Source organism: Pelodiscus sinensis, chromosome 14, assembly GCF_049634645.1.
Source record: "Pelodiscus sinensis isolate JC-2024 chromosome 14, ASM4963464v1, whole genome shotgun sequence".
Classification (NCBI taxonomy): domain Eukaryota; kingdom Metazoa; phylum Chordata; order Testudines; family Trionychidae; genus Pelodiscus; species Pelodiscus sinensis.
In genome coordinates this window covers 26,486,515-26,506,986 of record NC_134724.1, presented here as the reverse complement: position 1 = coordinate 26,506,986, position 20,472 = coordinate 26,486,515, and the positions used below count along the sequence as shown (strand labels likewise).

Genomic DNA, 20,472 nt, shown 5'->3' with positions numbered 1-20,472 from the left:
GTCAAGGAGTTCTGATGAGGTCTCTCTCTCTCTACAGAGTTTGTAACAGAGTAAGAATATACATTAAAATTGTAAGGTTAACCAGTGTCCCTTAAGTGACTTGCCAGAAGATATCAGAATATGTTAGCGTTAGAGCTGAGTGGGTCTAATATTTATTTAATTTTCTTTCTTTTATATAGGAATTAAATTCAGTGCTCCTGTCAGCTTACTGCTGAGATGTCTGCCAAAAAAAAGTGGAGTTTTCCAGTGCCTTAGTAGCTCCTGGATAAATATGATGTGTGTAGAGGAGAGGGAGGATGGGGTTGGTTCTCTCCCTCTCCATTTGGTGGTTGGCTTACACTGAGCATGCTCAGTAACACAGCTGATGCTTCTGTCTTCAGTCTACACCCCCATGCTCTCACTCTCTTCCCTCCCCTCATAGTATTCACAGGTCACCCCCCACACCAAAATCTGAAATGGTGTCCCTGGGCGGAAGGTGCCTGAGGCCCAGATCCATTTGCATTAGAGCCTAGGTCCCCAAAGGTATTTAGGTTTCTAATTCCATTTGAGTTATGGTGCCTATGTTGCTTTGAAGATCAGGGCCCTAAGCCGTCCCCTTCTCTTTTGTGTCTCATTCTTGTTGGTGCAGGTGGTGAATGGCTCACAGGGGTGCCAGAATGGAGTAGAGGGGGGTTACAGGCAATTTTTGGCCACTTTTTACCAGTTGTAATGGCAAGTCACGGGGGGAGGAATGGTGAGAGCAAAGGGGAGGGTCTTGCGGGGAAGAGGTGAGGTGGGAATAGGGTCTTAGAGAAAGAGGCAGGGCAGGGACTCACATAGAAGAAATGGTGTAAGGGCAGGAGCTCAGGGGGGAAGGGTGCCATGGGGGCAGGGCTTCAGGGAGAAATTGTGCTGCGGGGGGTGGGTTCTCGTGGGGTGGTGCGGAGGGCAGGGCTACCGTTCAAGTGTCTGTGACATCCCCCCTACAGATAAGGCACTTCTGCTGCTTCCTGACTTCTCACCATGATGGCTTCTGAGCAGCAGCGGATATAGGGCAGGCGAGTGGGGCGGCTGCCCCGGGCCCTGTGCTTCAATAGGCCCCACGCACATGCTACTATCTGTCGGCTGTGGCCATGGCGCATGTGCAAAATTGTGCTGCCCTGGGCTCCTCGCTTCAACAGGCCCCGCGCTCTGGGCCCCACAAAACTGTAATCTGCCCCTGCTTCTGAAAATCCCTTTTTAGAGACCTAGCTTTCCCTATGCACTCTATGGGGGGGGCATGGACACCTAAGTCAGCGTTGTGAATGCCAACAAGGCATATTTGCTTTATCAGTCTGATAGGTATAGTCTATCTTTATGAAAGTACACACACTACTGTTGACAATTAGTGCTACACAAACAGGAGAAAGAAATAAACTCCTTATAAGCTTATGTGTCCCTGTAGGAGTTCTGGCTTCACCCACACAATAACATTGTTGTTTGTACACATACTTGTATGGGTATGGAGAAATATTTAATTTGGATCATCATTACGGAAGGTCATAAAACTATTGCTGAACTCAGAAGACTAGATCCTGAGCTTGACCTAATTACTCTTTGCATCACTCAAGTGGTGTAAATGGGATTTCTAGTAGTACATGTAGATTCTCTTTGCAAGGCTGGTGAACAAGAGGATTGGCAGGGAAGGACATTCTAGAGTAAAATAGGAGAAGCCACACTTTGGTATCCTGGCCAGAAGAGAAGCCACATGAATGGAACCATTAGGAGGCCACCTCTCAGAGTTTTAACAAAAGCCTCATGATAGTAAGTGTTTTTCTTAAAGCTCTAGACTAGTTCTGGGTATGTCTACACTGCAGCACTAATTCGAACTAACTTAATTTGAATTAGTTAATTCGAACTAAGCTAATTTGAACTAGTGCATCTAGACCTAAAAACTAGTTCGAATTCGCATTTTGCTAATTCGAACTAGCATGTCCACACAGAGTGGACCCTGAACCAAGGTTAAGGCTGGCCGGAAGCAGTGCTGCAGGGCATCAGATTAGGACTTAGAGCATGGAGCTGCTGCCTCAGGCTAGCCAAGGGCTGTGCTTAAAGGGACCCGACCCCCACCCCGGACAGACAGTTCTCAGGGGTTCCCTGCTTGCAAAGCAGTCCTGGCTTGGAGTGCCCTGAGTGCCCACATTCGGCACGTCAGAGCACTCAGCCATCAGCCCGGCTGCACTTGCCCCAGTCTGCCATACGGGGGGGGGGGGCAATTGGGGGGCTGCAGGAGAGCTTCCACCCCGAGGAGCCCACAGAGCCACCCCAGTCCTCCCCATCGGGGGCTCGTACCCCATTCCTCCCTCACCTCCTTCCACTTACCCCTCCCTAGCCCCTCTTCCTGATGTACAAAATAAAGATAATGTTTCTTCCAACATTGACTCTGTCTTTATTGAACAAAACTGGGGGAGACTGGGAAAAGGAGGTGGGAGAGGGGAAGAGAGAGGGTGGGAGAGGGGAGGGCAACTACAATGATCAGGGGTTTGGAACAGGTCCTATATGAAGAGAGGCTAAAGAGACTGGGACTTTTCAGTTTAGAAAAGAGGAGACTAAGGGGGGATATGAGAGAGGTCTATAAAAGCACGAGTGGTGTGGAGAGGGTGCATAAAGAAAAGTTCTTCATTACTTCCCATAATAGAAGGACTAGAGGACAGCAAAGGAAAGGAATGGGTAGCAGGCTTCAAACTAATAACAGAAAGTTCTTCTTCACAAAGCAAAGAGTCAACCTGTGGAACTCCTTGCTGCAGGAGGCTGTGAAGGCTAGAACTGGAACAGAGTTTAAAGGGAAGTGAGATCAAGTCATGGAGGTTGGGTCCATGGAGTGGTATTAGCCAGGGGGTAGGAGTGGTATCCCTGCCCAAGGTTTGTGGAAGGCTGAAGAGGGATGGCACGAGACAAATGGCTTGGTCACTTTCTTCGGTCCATCCCCTCCAGCGTCCCTAGGGTTGGCCGCTCGTCGGCAGACAGGCTACTGGGCTAGATGGACCTTTGGTCTGACCCAGTATGGCCATTGTAAGCTCAGGGCTCAGGGTCGGGGGTCTCACTGGACCACCCTGATTTTCATGCAAACCTGCTCCTGGGTGGCCAGGCTGGCAGCTCTCCTGCCCTAGACGGCCACTTTCCTGTGCCTAGTGCGGAGGTCGTGGATGAGGTCCACAATCTCCGCACTAGACCTGGTGGACGCCTTCCTCTTGCGGACCTGGGCAGGCTCCTGGGAGCCGCCAGCCTGGTCCCGGGAAGAGGCAGAGAGCTGGGTGGCAGCGGGTGGCTGGTTCATGCCGTGCCAGGTGCAGGGTCTGCTGGCTGGGTGCTGGCAGGCTTGCACCTGGCACAGGCACCGTAGCCAGACTGTGCCCCGGGAGGGGGGCAGACGAGTTTCCCTAGTGGTGCCCAGAGTGGCCACCAGGCAAGCTGGGGAGGGCTAGCTTCCCACTAGTTCGAATTAAGTGGCTACACAGCCCTTAATTCGAACTACTTAATTCGAACTAGGCGTTAGTCCGTGTAGAATGAGGTTTACCTAGTTCGAATTAAGCGCTCCGCTAGTTCGAATTAAGTTCGAACTAGCGGTTTGTATGTGTAGCGCCTATCAAAGTTAATTCGAACTAATGTCTGTTAGTTCGAATTAACTTTGTAGTGTAGACATACCCTCTGTGAATATATCAGAATCTCAACTTTCATTTTTTAAAAAAGATAAATGTTTAGTCCTTAAGGCTGTGGACATGAGCTTGCAAATGAGAACCCTAAAAGTGCAAAAGCTAGAAAAGAAGTAAAAAAGAACTATAATATATTATTTTTAAAATCTCTGACTTTTAAGACAAATTTTATTATTTTTAAATGTTTGGATCTGATAAAACTGCAATTGTTATTGAACTCAATGGAAATGCTGTCATTTACTTTAATGGGAGTTGGGTCAGGCTTTACGGGAGCACTTATGATATACAGATGTTGCAGCAATTTAACTCAATCACTTAGATGACCTTGCACAACTTGGTGTATGGCCTCCTCACATTGGTTTAAATCTGACTTATACAAGTTTGAGGCATACATAACAGATTTAAACCACATTTACATTTATGTAAAAGTGTCCACACTGGATTGCACTCAGGGCCGGCTCGAGCCATTCCTGCTCCGTGGGCAATGGGCGCGCAATTCATGAGCAGCTCCACCCCCGGGCGCATGGCGTATGCGTGGCCCCGCCTCCCAGCATGCTGCGTACCTTACAGCTGCAATCGGGTGTGCAGCGCTTAATGGCAGCTCTAAGGGGTGCTGCGCAGCCCCCGGCCCCGGGCGCACGGTGCTTGATGGCAGCTCTAAGGGGCGCCACGCAGCACCAGGCCCTAGGCACGCGGTGCTTGATGGCAGTTCTAAGGGGCGCCGCGTGGCTAGGCGCATGGCTCCCCTTACAGCTGCCTTCAGGCGCCCCCAATAGGTTGGTGCCCTGGGCAGCTGCCCGGCTAGCTCCCCCCCTTAATCGGGCCCTGATTGCACTCAGTGCAAATTGTTGTAACATTAAACTTTTAGTTAAACTAATGCAACTGTGTGTGTAGACCAGCCTGCATTGAGCACACTGCTGTATAAATGCTATTTAATCACTTAGAAACTTTAGCTCAACAGTATTATTTGGTATTACTACAGGAAGGATGAAAATGAAAACTTCAGAATGGGACTATAATAGGTATTGAAGGTTTGATTTTTACCTAGGATCAGTATAAAAAAATCCATTGTATCATATTGATACTACTGTGTTGCATACTATATTAAATTTTCCAAAAATATACTATTGATGAGAAACAATATATTATTTAAATAGAATGCCTTGTGCTATACAGTTTGTGAATGTAACAAGAACATTTTATTTTTAATGTCAATCTTGTAGTATAATGGAAATGGAAATAGTCAATATATATTTTGTGGGACAGATTAAATTTCTACTGGATATTAAAACATTGTGCTGTTAATACGCATAGTAGTTATTTTTATGAAATGACTAGTTTTCCCCAGATAACAAAATATGGTACTGAAAGACAAAATACAGACTTGAGTTTTGGAACCTCTTCAAAGTGAGATGCAATTAAGTTCTGAGCAGTGACCTTCCCTTTACGTCAAATTGTGTTAAAATGTATGTGACAGCTTTACTTATGGACACTTTCATCTATCTATGATTAAGGAGAGGCTGCCAAACTCATTTATTTGGGATTACAGGTAGAATTCACAAGAAGTTCCCAATAGCAAAAGTTCCATTGGGTGGGCCTCATACAATTGCTTCACTTTCACAATTAGTGTCTATTACTTATAAAACCTGTGTTGAAGTTTCTGTTAGTACCAACAGCTTCAAATTACTACAATGTTTACTTTTCTGAGAAAGAGAATTCTATCATTTTTTAAATAAGTTGACTTCGATTATCTCATTTTGCTTTCAGCGGGGACACAACCAAAATCCAAAGAAATGTATTTGACCTTGAAAGCTTGTGCAGAAAAAGCTATATCTCAATGTTCATTTTCACCTAAAATATTATTTTATAGAGTTGTTCACTGGCACAGCTATAATCAAGAATCTGTCATAATTTCCATTAAACTTATATTTTATGGGGTTTATAACTTGCACATATAAAATTTATCTCAAACTGAAGCTTGGCATGAAAGGTCTTATCTCAGAAGTGAAAAAGTTAAGATGTTTTAATTTACAGACTGCAAATACAAAAATTAATGTAGAAAGAATATGTATATTTTAAAATTTCAGATGCATATGAATTTATTTTTATTACATTAAATAATTCACCTTCAAAATATACATTTCCTGAGACTATAATTACAGGAGTTCCAATCATATTACAATTACATTCCATTGAAATTTGGTTCTGAGTGTTAATCAGGATTGACCACAATATCTTTTCAGTGCAAACAATTAAATCATAATATGTAATATGTAACGAGATGTGAACCCCACATGATATTTCAGAACCATTTGTGTCCTTGTACGAAAGCTTGCTCTCCAACAACATTGAAAGCTGGAACTCTCCCAGGAAATTCAAGGTTTGTAACTAAAGAAGGACAAAACTATTTCTTTAATATATTATAATGAAGTATTTGATTATAATTACTCAGCCAACTCTGTTTGCAGCTCTAAATAAGTATCTGTAGGTCCAGAGTTTTAAAATTTACTATGTATGCTGAACTTGCAAATGAGCATTTGTGTAATTGAAATGGGTTTATGTGCACATTATCCAAGCTCTGTTTTGTTCTGTTCTAAAATTCAGGCCTGTAAATAACCTCTCCATCTCACTAGTTACCAGGTGTCCTCATATTAGGAAAATTCATATGAGGGAAAGCTGATGGAAGATGCACACTGGTAATAAGAATAGGAGAGGGTAAACCAGCGTTAGTTTCTATTCCATGCTCTGCTGCTCTTGTATCATCCTGCGTTATTCACCTAAGGCGACATTTTTGAATGTTGGGTGCCTTAAACATCTAAGCAGCCAAATTAAAAAAATTAAGCAGATAAATATGCTGCTTGATTATTAAAGGAGTAAAAAATCTACAGCCTTTACAGATTTCAAAGGGTTTCTAAATTTTGTTAAAATCAAGCTACATTATTTAGGAGATGAATTGTAGGCATCCACATTTAGAACTTCTCTGCACCTGAACCTACCCAACAGGGAAAGGGTAGCTAATATTGTCCATGCTACAAAACTTTACATCCACTTACACACACCTCACTCCAGCTGCCCAGCATGCATCAGTGAGATAATGTCTTTTACTGGACCAATCACCATCCTTCTACAAAATAATTTCAGAAACCAGTTACAAAGGGAGACAGATGAACTGGAATTCACTCACAAATTCAACACCATCAATTTAGGATTGAATAAGGATCGCAACTGGTGAACGCATTACCAAGTAAGGATGTCAATGTGTAGTTGGGCACACAGTTAACTGATAAGGTATTATCAGTTAATTTTGTTGACTACATGCACCTCCCCCACCCATTGCCTCTGTATAAGAAGTGGGGTGGGGGTGGGGGGAATGGAACAGGTTCTGGTTCCCGTGAAGAGATGACTTTAAGCAGGCTCCTCACAAGCACCAGATCCACTTGCCCTCCCACCCTTGCACTGCTCCCTCTGATAGAGAGGTATCAGCATAGAGAATGAAGGGGCCAGGCTAAAGCTGATATAAGTGGGGAGCTGGCTTTCAAGCAGGCCCCTGTGGATGCTGGCTCTGCAAACCTGCCTCTCTGCACCCGGGCTTGCTGCTTTCTAAAGAGGCAGCAAGCAAGGGGGGGCAGGCAAAAGCTGGTGCTGGGGGGAACCACCTTAAAAACCTGTTCCCCCCAGCACTAGCTTTGCGGTACTGCTTACTCCTGCTCCCCCACACTGCTGCCTTTGTAGTGGCCCAGGCTTGCTATGGCAGCAGCCCCTGTCTGAGGGCGGTGGAGGGGTCTGAGCTCCCTGCAGACAGAGGCTGCTTCCAAGGACCAGCCTATGTCAGAGGGATCTCAAGCACCTCGCAGACAGGAGCCGCTGATGCTCCACACTGTTGCCTCTGTATCAAAAGCAGCAGCATGGAGCAGTAGAGAGCTGGTCTGTGCAGGCAGGTGGTTTTTAAACTGGCTTCTTCCTGCCACCTCACGCTGTCACTTGCTTCCTGCCACCTGATACAGAGGCAGCAGCGTAGAGTAGCAGGGGGCTCCCAGGAGTGCCAGGAATGAATTGGCTGCCTCCCCACCCCGGGGGACTATTGAATAGTCATGTTACTGCTAGGACTCTATGCAGTTACATGCCTATTCAATTACACGCTATCTAACATCCCTATTACAAAGGCAAGTTCCCCTCTCTGTATATTCACATCTCCACATCAAGTGCTGTGAGTGACCCACTTCTAACCTTACTTGCTTAGTTTCATTAACAGAAGCAACTTCTTTGTTATATATAATCCTGCTTCTATACTTTCACTCCAATTAATCTGTTGAAGTGGATTTGACAGAAGCAGACTGTGAGGGACTCCAAGAAGATCTCACCAAACTGAGTGACTGGGCAACAAAATGGCAAATGAAATTTAATGCGGATAAGTGTAAAGTAATGCACATCGGGAAAAATAACCCCAACTATACGTAGAGTATGATGGGGGCTAATTTGACTATGACAAATCAGGAAAGCGATCTTGGAGTTATCATGGACAGTTCTCTGAAAACTTCCACGCAGTGTGCAGCAGCAGTCAAAAAGGCAAATAGGATGCTAGGAATTATTAAGAAAGGGATAGAAAATAAGACCCAGAATATCTTACTGCCTCTGTATAAAACTATGGTACGCTGTGTACAGATGTGGTCTCCTCAACTCAAAAAAGATATTTTGGCCTTGGAAAGGGTTCAGAAAAAGGTAACTAAAATGATTAGGGGTTTGGAACAGGTCCCATATGAGGAGAGATTAAAGCGACTGGGACTTTTTAATTTAGAAAAGAGGAGACTGAGGGGGGATATGATAGAGGTCTATAAAATCATGAGTGGTGTGGAGAGGGCGGATAAAGAAAAGTTAATTATTAGTTCCCTAAATAGAAGAACTAGAGGACACCAAATGAAATTAATGGGTAACAGGTTTAAAACTAATAAAAGAAAGTTCTTCTTCACACAGTGTGTAGTCAACCTGTGGAACTCCTTGCCAGAGGAGGCTGTGAAGGCTAGGGCTATAACAGAGTTTAAAGAGAAGCTAGATAATTTCATGGAGGTTAGGTCCATAAAAGGCTATTAGCTAGGGGATAAAATGGTGTCCTTGGCCTCTGTTTGTCAGAGGCTGGAGAAGGATGGCAGGAGACAAATTGCTTGATCACTGTGTTCAGTCCATCCTCTCTGGGGCATTTGGTGTTGGCCACTGTCGGCAGACAGGCTACTGGGCTAGATGGACCTTTGGTCTGACCCAGTACAGCCGTTCTTATGTTCTTATTTACCCATGCAAAGTAATGCCCTAATGAACCGGTAGTCTCTAAGCCCAAGTCTGCACTAGGAAGTTATTTCAAAACAACCTCCCGCCCCAGGCTTTGGTGTGTGAGAGGAATGTAGGAAGCGTCTTAATCAGCCAGGGCCTTTTTTTTTTTTAACTTCTCACTTGTATGCAATCCCTGATTTATTTTTCTGTGGGTCAGCAGCCCCCAACCCAAACAAGGTTCCCCACCTCTGGTGTAAAGGATTGCTGAACTCTTCTGGAAGCCTGGGTCTAGTAGATTTTGTGGGGCACTCCACTTACAAATAGGCCAGAGAGTTGAAATGCCTCTTGCTGCAGGTGCAGAGAGTTGTGCTGAGCCTCCCGAGATGGGGAGCGAGTGCGAGAAGCCCTTACCGAGGCCTTACCTAGCCGGCTGCCCTGGGCTCACCTGGCTGCCTCTGACCCTGCAGTGCAGTGTGTGTGTGTATGTACACCTGGCTGCCTCTGACCCTGCAGTGCAGTGTGTGTGTGTGTATGTACACCTGGCTGCCTCTGACCCTGCAGTGCAGTGTGTGTGTGTGTGTGTATGTACACCTGGCTGCCTCTGACCCTGCAGTGCAGTGTGTGTGTGTGTGTATGTACACCTGTCTGCCTCTGACCCTGCAGTGCAGTGTGTGTGTGTGTGTGTGTGTGTATGTACACCTGGCTGTCTCTGACCCTGCAGTGCAGTGTGTGTGTGTGTATGTACACCTGGCTGCCTCTGACCCTGCAGTGCAGTGTGCGTGTGTGTGTGTACCCCTAGCTGCCTCTGACCCTGCAGTGCAGTGTGTGTGTGTGTGTGTGTGTGTGTGTGTGTGTGTGTGTACACCTGGCTGCTTCTGACCCTGCAGTGCAGTGTGAGTGTGTGTGTGTACCCCTAGCTGCCTCTGACCCTGCAGTGCAGTGTGTGTGTGTGTGTGTATGTACACCTGGCTGCCTCTGATCTTGCAGGGGGCACAGAGGCAACCGGTGCCAGTGGGAAGTGGGGGAAAGGGGTGCGGGGTAGGGCACACGGGTCACTCCATTTAGTCATTAAAATTTTGGCGGGTCACAGGGAAGAGTGTCCCTCTTTAGTGCTGCCACGTGCCAACGATGGGCGGGGTCCCTTCTGCGCCCCCCCTCGAGAAGCCCCGTCCCCACTTTGCCCCAGTCCCCTCCCGGGGCGGGTTGGCTGCCAAGTACCGTGTCTCGGCTGGGCTCGCCTCTCCCGCCGGCCGGGAGCAGGGACAGCAAGTTCCTGCCGCATTGGGGCCACTTCCAGAGCAGGAGGCCGGCGGCGGCCGGTCCGCAGCCAAGGCGGGGTCAGGCCAGGGTGCAGCCGCTCGGAGCCGGCATAAAACCTGGCCGCGCTCTTCTTACCGCCCCGCCGCGCCCAGCGAGCCGCCGCAGGTAAGGGCCTGCCCGGGCTGCGCGCTGCCCCCGCTCGCAGCGTTTGCCGCCTCCAGGGGCAACCACCCCCTCCAGAGAGACGCCCCTTCGGGGGCCCGTGGGCCTCAGCCTCCGCCGGCAAGCGCCTGCACCGCTAGAGCCTGGGCGCTCCGGGCATGGGGGAGCGCCCAGAGTCGTGCCAGCCCTATGCACGCTGCCAGCTCCCCAGGCAGACAGACGGGCGAGGGATGGGGTGGGGGGCATTGATGACTGTGGCTTATTTAAGGCCAGAAGAGGCCATCGCAGCCATTCCCTTGACTAAAGTTTGTTCATTGTTTCTATGATGCTCAGAACTGTACAACACCGAGCAAATGTGTGGATTTTGTGTGTGTGGGGGGTGGTGTGGGGGGGGGCTGCGTAATTCTCAATAGGAAAACATTTTACTGAGGCTGAAAGTGCTTTGGCTAGGACTGTCTAGTTATGCATTGAACTATCTCCCAAATCCCTAACTGGATCCTCTGTGTAGTTATGCATTAAAAATGATGATGATGGTAACTACACATCTCAGTTTTAGGGATATATCACGATTTGTGCTTCCCAAAGCGTTTTTGTGAAGGTAGGAATGTAGACTGAGTTTCTGGTAGGTATGAGATTTGTGTGTGCTTTTAGTTGTGTGTGATTGGAGGGAGGAGAAGGGGTTCACCTCTGTGTGGTTTGGAAGAGTGTTGCTCTTGATATCTCTGATCAATGTGTTTTTTAGAACTTTTTTAATCTGTTCTGTAAATCAGATTTTCTAACGTACAAATCTTGGTTGTGTTACCTTTTTACTCACTTCTACTTGAGCAAAACCCCCAGGTACTCAGTGGGATATTTGTCGAAATAAAGGCAGTAAAAACTGAGTAAGGACCTCAGGATTTTGATGTGAATATAGGGTAAATATAATAATTTATACCATTTTGTAATATTCAGATTTGGGTACTTGAAGATATACATCTCGTTTGGGTTTTTCAAGGCAATGTAGGAGATTTAGATTCATATCTTCCATTATTTTTTATTGGAGGTTATGTGGCTAAATCCATTAGACTCCTTTGAAACATCTTTTCTGCAGTTTAAATGGTGGTAAATTTTGGCAAATAAGCTCTGTGCATGCAGGTTTGAAATGATTGTACAGGAAAACCATTTTATTATTCTCATGTTATAGTCCTATGCTGGTCAATTTGAAATAGCTGCTTGTTGATTCTCATTCCCCTTTAAACTGGTCTTATTCTGTCTTGCGCTTATTGAAAGATGTCTCTGAGATTTACTCTGATCAGTTGAAACTCTTGTGGTATTACTGCATTGATTCATCAGTGCTCTCAGGATACTTTGTAGTGGGTTAGTGATAGTAACAGAGAATTTATAAGCATCTTGTAAGTTTAATATGTCCATATTGCCAACAATGTTAGGAACTGTAATTGCACAAATGTTCATTGTAATGTATTACTTCTGCCCCAAAAGTTCTAGTAGGCCTTTGTTGTGAAAGGTGGTTTTTTTTCTTGACATACCTTCACTGTAAGCAGGTTCTCACTGTAACCAGAAATGCAATCTGCACCATTCAGGACATTGAATCATTTTCAAACTTTCTTTCTACCTCACTCTAAACAGAGTTTCTTTGTATCTGAGCTGCAGGTTCCCAAGTATGTATAATAACTCGGGGTAAATGTTTACACTAAACAGTAACATGCCATACAACAAGAACAGTGACGGAAGTAATCTATTTGATATTGGCAAAGATACACACAGGTGGATGAATAGCAAAATGAAAATATAAGGGGAACTTTGGGGTTGCAAAGTTTCAGTAAGATACAGTTGATTAAATTAATAATTGGAGGTTATTTATACCACTAATTAGTGGCCATAGAGTAAGTTTGGAAATGGTTATTTATTTTGTTTTCTGTAACTGATTCCAGTTTTGTTTATTGTTTCAACATTACTGGGTATTGTGTAGCAGAACCCAAAACACCACCTATTTGATCAGCAGATTTTTGTGCTAAATGAGTTCAAGGTCACCTAAGGGAGACAAACTCTGGCTACCTTAAAACATAGTTGACTGTGCACTGCTCATTAATTTGTTCTTGAACCTTTGTGGAATTCAATTTTTCAGACTCTCCACTTCTTCTTGACTTCAGGTTGGATTCTAAGACTTTCTTTTCACTTTAAAACAATGTAATTGCAGGCATGTTTTGTGGGCTTAATTATGGTTACTGCATATTAGAATCCCAGGATTCCTCATAGAAAATGATATTCAACTGAAGCTAATAAATTAAACATGACTGCTTCAGTCTATTGGCTGACATGGTATGGATAATAATAGTAATACTTAGCACTTCTTTGTAAAGTGATTTTCCGCAGCTCTTTACAAAAAGTGGCACTGATTCTGCAATAATCTCCACTTTGGTAGATCCTTTTGTCTGTGCTTAGTACCACAGAAATCAATGGGGCATGGTATGAATGGAAGGGTTTACCCACCCAATAGATCAGCAGATTCAGTGGAGCTGCCTGTCTGCAGACTTAGGCATATAGCACTGTTTACATTAGGAACAGTTAACATTCAGAAGATCATCTTTACAAGTACAATAGGTATCAAATTAGTATGAAATCCTGGCCCTGTTGCAGTCAATGAGAGTGAGCCTTTTAAAACAATCCTAGTTTTCATTCTGCAGGATGGCCCTGGCTAATTAGAGATTTCAGATTGACACCATTGAATGAATTTTGCGAAAACTGATTAAGGCCCACTTCAGCAAGGTATTTCAGCACATAAATCATTTCAAGTGTGTATGGAGTCCCAAAACCAGAAGATTTCTAAGACATACATGCTGAAGGGCGTTAAGAATTACCTACAGTTCATACCCTTGTGAGACCTTACACTACTGTACTAGAAAAGAATATTTCATTTTCTGTAGGTAGATACTTCATGCTGTTGCTGTCGAGGTAGATGTTTAAAATCCATCAGTGCAACAATTATAGAGATAGAAAATAACCTAGTAGAAAATAATTTACATTTATGGTTCCAGAACCATTTATTTAATCTATTTTTTTAAATTCAAGTAACTTTACATAGTTCTCACTCAGGCTATGTCTAGACTGCAGAGTTTTTCTGGAGGTAAATGCATCTGCTCTTCCAAAAAATTTTTCAGAAGAGCAGATACTTTGTTTGGCATCCCTATAAACCTCGTTTCATGAGGAAGAAGGGATGTGCCAAAAAAAGGGGTTTTTCTAACATTTGGCCCTGTGTAGATGGGCCAAATGTTGGAAAAGCCTCTTCTGACATAAGAAGCAGGAAAAGGTACACAAATTGCGGTTTGCAATTTGTGTACTTTTTTCCAGAAGAACACCATAGCCTAGACACAGCCTCAGGGATTCTGTATTTAACTATCATTAAAATCAGCAAGCATCTCTTATTAGCTTAAAAAAAGAGATAAGTTTTAAGGCCATATAAATGTTTCGTTAAAAGGATAATAATTCCTGTGAAACTTGCATTGTCTGGGGAAGAGGGGATCAGAATTTATACTCTCTCATTCTTTGATTTTTGCATTTCCTTTTTTTTTCTCAATGAGCTTAACATGATATAATTTATAAAATAACATCATCATCTCCTTGAGGTGGTCATTATTCTACTGTACACCATGCTAGTGTGTTAAGTACATGTGTTCTGAGTAGTTGCTGCTTTCAGTGCACCATTTTCCAGTTTAGGTGCAACATAAACTATTTTAATTAATATTGTGTCACCAAAAGGGTTTGAAATGGCCAATTGAATTCTACCAAGATAGAGTCTTTTGATGAAAACATATCTTTATTGATTGTAGAAGAAGAAAATCATTCTTAAAATGAAATCCACAGAAAAATCATATCCCTCAGAGAAAATTTCTGAGTGGCAGGCTGAGATTAACATCATAAAATTGAATTTGTGCTGCAAACCTTTGATGTAATCAGCAGCTGGGAGATGGTGTTGCCCTTACTGTGCTCCTTCTGATTGTGGTGAATTACTGTGTGGAATGAAATAAGTGTTTTTTGTGTCACTCGTTCAAGAAATACAAACAAGGTATTACTAGGTGGTTCTTGCTAGTTAAAATGGGTTGTATTGATTCCGGTTCCCAGGCTCTTGCTCTTTTGGACTGCAGAGGCAGTACATTCGTATCCCAGGGGAGAGCTGAATGTCACTCAACAGTGACTCCTCTGGCCGATTAAGGAGTAGCATTGACAGGTCCCAAGAGGAGTCCCATTAAGTTTTATGATGGAAGTACAGTGGCAGCAAGGCGGGGCTTGAACAAGAAATATGAAGGGAGGAGGTCTCTTGAAGCAGAACTGAGTCATAGATCCTGAGAGTCTTGGGAGGAATATAGAGGATCATCATGAGGGGTGAGAATGTGGGATTGATATGTTCAGGGTTGGACTAATTAACCCAACACAATCTACGCTGATGACTAGAGTTTTCTAAACAAGGAAAAATACTTATGCTTCATTAGGCCACATCCCTGACAATTTAAAGGAACCATTCAGTTGTGCACTCTCCATTGTGTATTGTATTTAACATAACATGGGACTAATAGAGAGCTCTTGGGTCATTAAGTCCAGATCCCTGCTAATGCAGACAAACCTCTCATATAATCCCATTCATGAACTTCTCAAATTCCCTTTGAAAGCTAGCTAGGCTGTTTGCCCCCACTGTTTCTAGAAGTAGGCTGCTTCAGAACCTCCCTCCTCTGATAGTTAGAATTTTTCTAGGTTTTAACCTGAATTTATTCCTGTTAGGGATGTGAATGCATAATTGGTTAACCAGTTATCTGGTAAGCATCACCCTTGCTAGGTGATGCTTAGAGGTATCAGTTAACTGGTACCTGGGAGCAGTCTGGACAGAGTATCACGGAGGCTGGGAGGAGCAGCTGGCCCCCTCTATGCTTGGGGATGCCGGCTCATGTTCCTACCAGCTCCTCCTAAGGTTTAACTGATTAACTGGGATTTTACATCCCTAATTCCAATCCAATTTACACACATTTATTTTTGTACCAACATTGTCCTCTAATTTAAATAGTTGTTCTCCTTTCCAGGAATGTTCCCAGACCTTATATATGTACAGAGAGCAATTCTATCCTCTCTCAAGGATCATCCTGCTAGCCCTTTGTATCAGTTTTAATTCATCTTTCTTGAACATAAAATTGTACATAGAATTCCATGATGGTATTTATCAGCATCTTGTACACTGGCATGGATGATTCCCAATCTTTACTGGAATTGCATCACCAGGTACATCTAATATTGCATTTACTTTTTTTCATGGTTACATAACATTGATGGTTGAGAGTCATTTTGTGATAGACCAAAGAGCTTTAGACATTCTCCTCTTTTTTTTCTCTCTTACAGATGCATTCCCAGCTTAAATGTTTGCAATGTTACAAACATGACCCATATTTGGCATTATATTGTCCATCAACTTCCTATTTAACTTTAATAATATAATTGAATGCTGCTTTCTTGCGTTTGTTATAACTTTTATCTTTTCCTGGCTTTAAGCATTTTTTTTCTTTTCATATGAAGTCATTTTCCTCTTGTCCTTCTCTTGCTCACCTTATTTCTTTCTCTTTTCCAACATTGTTTCCTATTTCTTCCTTATCACTCTGATATCTCTGTTCTACTTCCGCTTCTCCATCATATATCTATCAGTACCACGTCTTTTTCCTCCATTGCTCCCACATTCATAGAGGCCCATGCACCCATCTACTCCCCAACCAGTAGCTCAGTGCAGGTAACCTATGATTCTAAGTTTTATGACTGCAAATAGGGTTCTGAATGACAACTGAGATGAACAGCAAAGCTGTTAGCAGCCACAGCAGCAGAATTAGAGCTGTGTGTCAGGAGACTTAGAAAAACAGCACTATATTCTACAACTGGCTTATGTTTGGCAAGTTATATAATGCCAAAGGCAAGGGTTTGGGGTATTTTTATGCCTCACAGGAAATTTCCTACTTGCTGCAGACAATGGAATGGAATTTTCAAATCCTCTAAATAATTATATACTAAAGTTTTTGCAAATTCTGTTACCAGAAACAATCATTTCATTAAGGATACCACTGTAATGTATAATGAGCTTATGGGAGCTGTGGGAGTATTGTACACCGGGACTGTAGGCTGCAGGTCAAAAGATATCTTTATTGAAAATAACTTATTTTATTAAAGATGAACTAAATTGTTGACAGGACTATTACTTTTTTAACATACGCAGTAAAAAAGAGCGTGTCAGGAAAAAACAGCCAAGGATCAAAACAGAAACACAGGAATAAAATTCATTCTTGTTTACAGCAGTCTTACAAGACAGCCATGACAATTTACCAGCCTGTGCCTAAAATTTACTATCTTACATTTTGTTATGATGATGAAGCTAATGGGGGGAAAAAACCCTGATGATATTTTACCCATCGATCAAAAATAAATTAGTCTCTCTGGGTAGGTAGAATTTTGCAAGACTGAGAAGCAGCACACATGCTGCTGTTTTTAATAAGTTCATCCCACTTAGCCTATCTTTCCTCAAATAGTTCAATTGTTGACCATTTTGTTAGTCTATAAAGTGCTACCAGATGATTTGTTGGTTTTTAAGTTTATCCTGTACAGACTAACTCAGCTACCCCCTGAAGCTTCTAATCAAAGCAGTAAGTCTCACCTCTCAATTCTTTTATTGTCAACTACACTTGTGTGGTATGTGTTTGTTTTTGTAATTGTGGGGATGAAATGTATTTGCTGCCTGCAATTAATTAGTTTCTGAAAGATGTAGCATTTTATTAATATTAATAAGCTTCTGAGGGTAGCCGAGGTAGTCTGTAACAGGAAAAACTTAAAAAAACAACACATAGTCTAGTAGCATGTTAAAGACTAGCAAAACTTGTAGATTGTATCATGAGCTTTCTTGGGTGCAACCCACTTCTTCACATGGGTTGCGCCCACGAAAGCTCGTGATACCATCTACGTACTTTATTAATATTAATGTCTTTTTAAAGATGTTTTAACAATAAACAAAGTACATATGTAATCCAGGAACACAAAGTTCTAGCAAAGGGTAAAACAATTGGAAATGTAAACCCGTTTCTTGATAGATGGTAGATTGACTGACTGTATTACCTGCAGGGGTGATCTCTTTAAAAGTTTTGTTGTATGTTTGTTTGTTTTTTACATTATATAAATTTGTACTTGGGGAACATTTATTCACTTGTTGCATGATGGCTTGTAACTTCTAGGAGACATCTGTTGGAATCAATTTTTCATTAAACCAACTTGTTGAGGGAGCAATTCCTAGAGAGGGATTTGTCAGTTAGAGATGATTTGAGAAATGGTGGACTCTGATGTCTCTGTTCACAATTAGGAGGATCATTTATTCCTTATCATGAAATGATATAATGCTTGTTGAGAGATTCCAAACAGGAGTGTTCCTTTGACCAAACTTGGTACAGAGGTTAACTAGAGTGGAGAAGTTGTTATTGATTTCAACAGTTTTTAGGGTAGGTTTTTACATTTCATACCCATCTACAGTAAAACTCCAATAGTCCAGCATCCAAGAGCCCGGCACTCCTGATAGTTCGGCATCAAAATGGCAAGAGCCTAGTGAGTGAGCTTTGGCAAAAAAATGAGTCACAAGGTAACAGTGGCAGCAGCTGAACTGAGCAAAAAGGGTAAAAAAGGCTTAAAAAACTGGAAACATTACTGTATACTGTATACAGTATGTACAATAAAAAGGGTTAAGAACACTTTATATACAGTATATAATGTATACAGTGTATAATATATATATATATATATATATAACCAGCTTATAGTACCTCCTGATAGTCCGGCATATCTGATAATAAGGTACCACCTAGGTCCCATAGGTTCTGGATTATCGGAAATCTACTGTATATAGTTTTAGGTTTTCTCCTTAGCATCTGAGCATAGCATGTACACTAGAAAATTTATCTTAATACCACTCCTTTGAGCCAAGGGAGCCTTGTTTTTCTAATTTTCGAAATAAACAGGGTGGATACGATCTCAGCAGACCTTTCAGAACTGACAGTGTTTTATGATAATAGAAAAAAAATCTGCATTTAATTTTCCTTTTGCAGGTTTCTCCTCACCAGCACTTTCAACCTAGCATTTTTTCTCCTGTTATAATTATTGTAGGAAACAATCTTGGCTTGTCCACCAGGTGCACATTGACTCAGCAGATTTTTTCCATCTCTAGTGTGTGACTCTGCTGCACATAGGGCAAAAAGGAAAAAAAATATCTAGGCTTGATTTACTTGTAAGCAACAAAACTACAATTTAAAGTTGGAGTTCAGCCCAGTAATAGCATTGTCCAATGTTCTTTTCTCCCACAGTAAAAAAAAAAAAACTCAGACAGTGACTGCTCTTGGGAGGTAGGGGGAGAGAGGGAGGGGAGTGGAAACTGTATCTCAGACTGAGGGGTACTAGTCTGTAATAAACCCTTTTTTTCCTCTTCTTCCAATTAATCAGCCTGACCTGTAGGCCAGGCTCAATGTTAAGGCTCAAAACCAGTGACATAGATTAACTGTCCAGTTGCATTTTTATGTACACTACACATTTCTTCATCACTCCGAATATTTTAGCTGACACATCTGTGTAAAATTTTACAACCTATATTCAGACTCTTTTCTTGAATGTGAACCTTTCGGCAACAGTTCTTCAGGCTCATATTGCTAAATACAGGATAGACAGCGTTTCACTTTAGCTATGTTCTATGCCTCCTGTAGGCCCAACACAATAGAAATACAATCATCCATAGAATAGAGATATTACTGACATAGGATTCCCTGATGACATGCAAATTTGCTACAGGAGCAAGTCAGCCAACACCAGCTGACAGATGCTTCCTTGCTGACACCCCGCACCTCCACCCTTCTCACATACACCCTCTACTGAGATCCCACACTCCCAGCTCGCTCCTGCATCCTACCTTGCTCTTTCACCTCCCTCCTGGCCAGACTTTGCACCCTCACCCCCTCCTACACACCCACCCCTATCCCACTCACTGGCAGCCCTGTCCTGAATGTTTAACCCCTCATTTTTGGCCCCACCTCAGATCCTAGAGGGGCCCACGAAATCCACTAACCCAGGAGCCCCCAAGAGAATTAATCTGGCCTGAGGCCTTGAACCTGAGTCCTCCCTGCCCCTCCCCCCACCATAGGAGTTAAATGTTTCAGTTGGGGGCCACATCAGAGAGGGTTGGGGTTTTTTTGGAGGGGGGTTGGTGAGCATAGTGGCTGGGGGGAGGGAGGTTGGCAAGCGTAGTAGCCGAGGGTGAGGGGAGGTGGCCAGAGTGGGGGTTGGTGAGTATAGCGGCTGGGGGGAGGAGAGGGGTTTGACAAGCATAGCGAACAGGAGGAGAAGCCCACCAGTTCAACTGTAAAATTTTACATGTCAAAATGAGTGCAAAGAGCAAGAAAAGAAAGTGTACTTTTAACAGGGCTTTGCAAAAGGAATATCCTTTTTTATAGAAACGTGATAATCACACATAACATTTTGCACCCAGTGTAGTGGTGAGGTAAACGTTGCTCATGGTGGGAAATTTGACATAACTACACATATTCAATCAGAAAAACATTAGTTAGCTGTCAGCTCTGTTGCTTCCAGTGATTCAATGAACAAATTTGTTATAAAAGATGATTCTGTTAAAATGGAGCTTGTAGCAAAGGAAGCGGTAATTGCGAATCAGATCGTAAAACATAATCATCAGTTTCAGATCTTTAGATTGCACCTCTAAGCTAATTTCCACATTGCTTGAACCTAAATTTTCATCATCACGAACAAAAAGCGAAGCAATTGTGAAAAACATTCTTGCTCCAGAAGCTCAAAAGATTTCGGAATTAGGCGAAACTTGGTGTCTCACTATTATTATAGTGATCTAACAATGAAGATCAAAAAGTTGTTTGTACCTTATTAAGATATCTTCATAAAAGTACTGGAGTTAATGTGAAAGTTCTTGAACTTGACGTCCTGTCCAGGGAGACAAGTGACCAATTAAATGATTATGTTTTCTCTATTCTGAGCTGCAGCAGACTTGTTGATAAGACAGTTGGCATGTCAGTTGATAATACTAATGCTAGCTTTGGAG

At 42.9% G+C, this 20,472-nt stretch overlaps 1 protein-coding gene across 1 annotated transcript in view; it reads left to right on the top strand.

Annotated features, from left to right (window-relative positions):
* The first annotated feature begins 10,149 nt into the window (after positions 1–10,149).
* WDR72 (WD repeat domain 72) overlaps positions 10,150–20,472 on the top strand; it is a 218,731-nt gene continuing 208,408 nt past the window's right edge. Inside the window, exon 1 of the mRNA XM_014580591.3 lies at positions 10,150–10,358. The gene's annotated coding sequence lies outside the window, so the exon portion shown is untranslated. The remainder of the gene's footprint in view (positions 10,359–20,472) is intronic.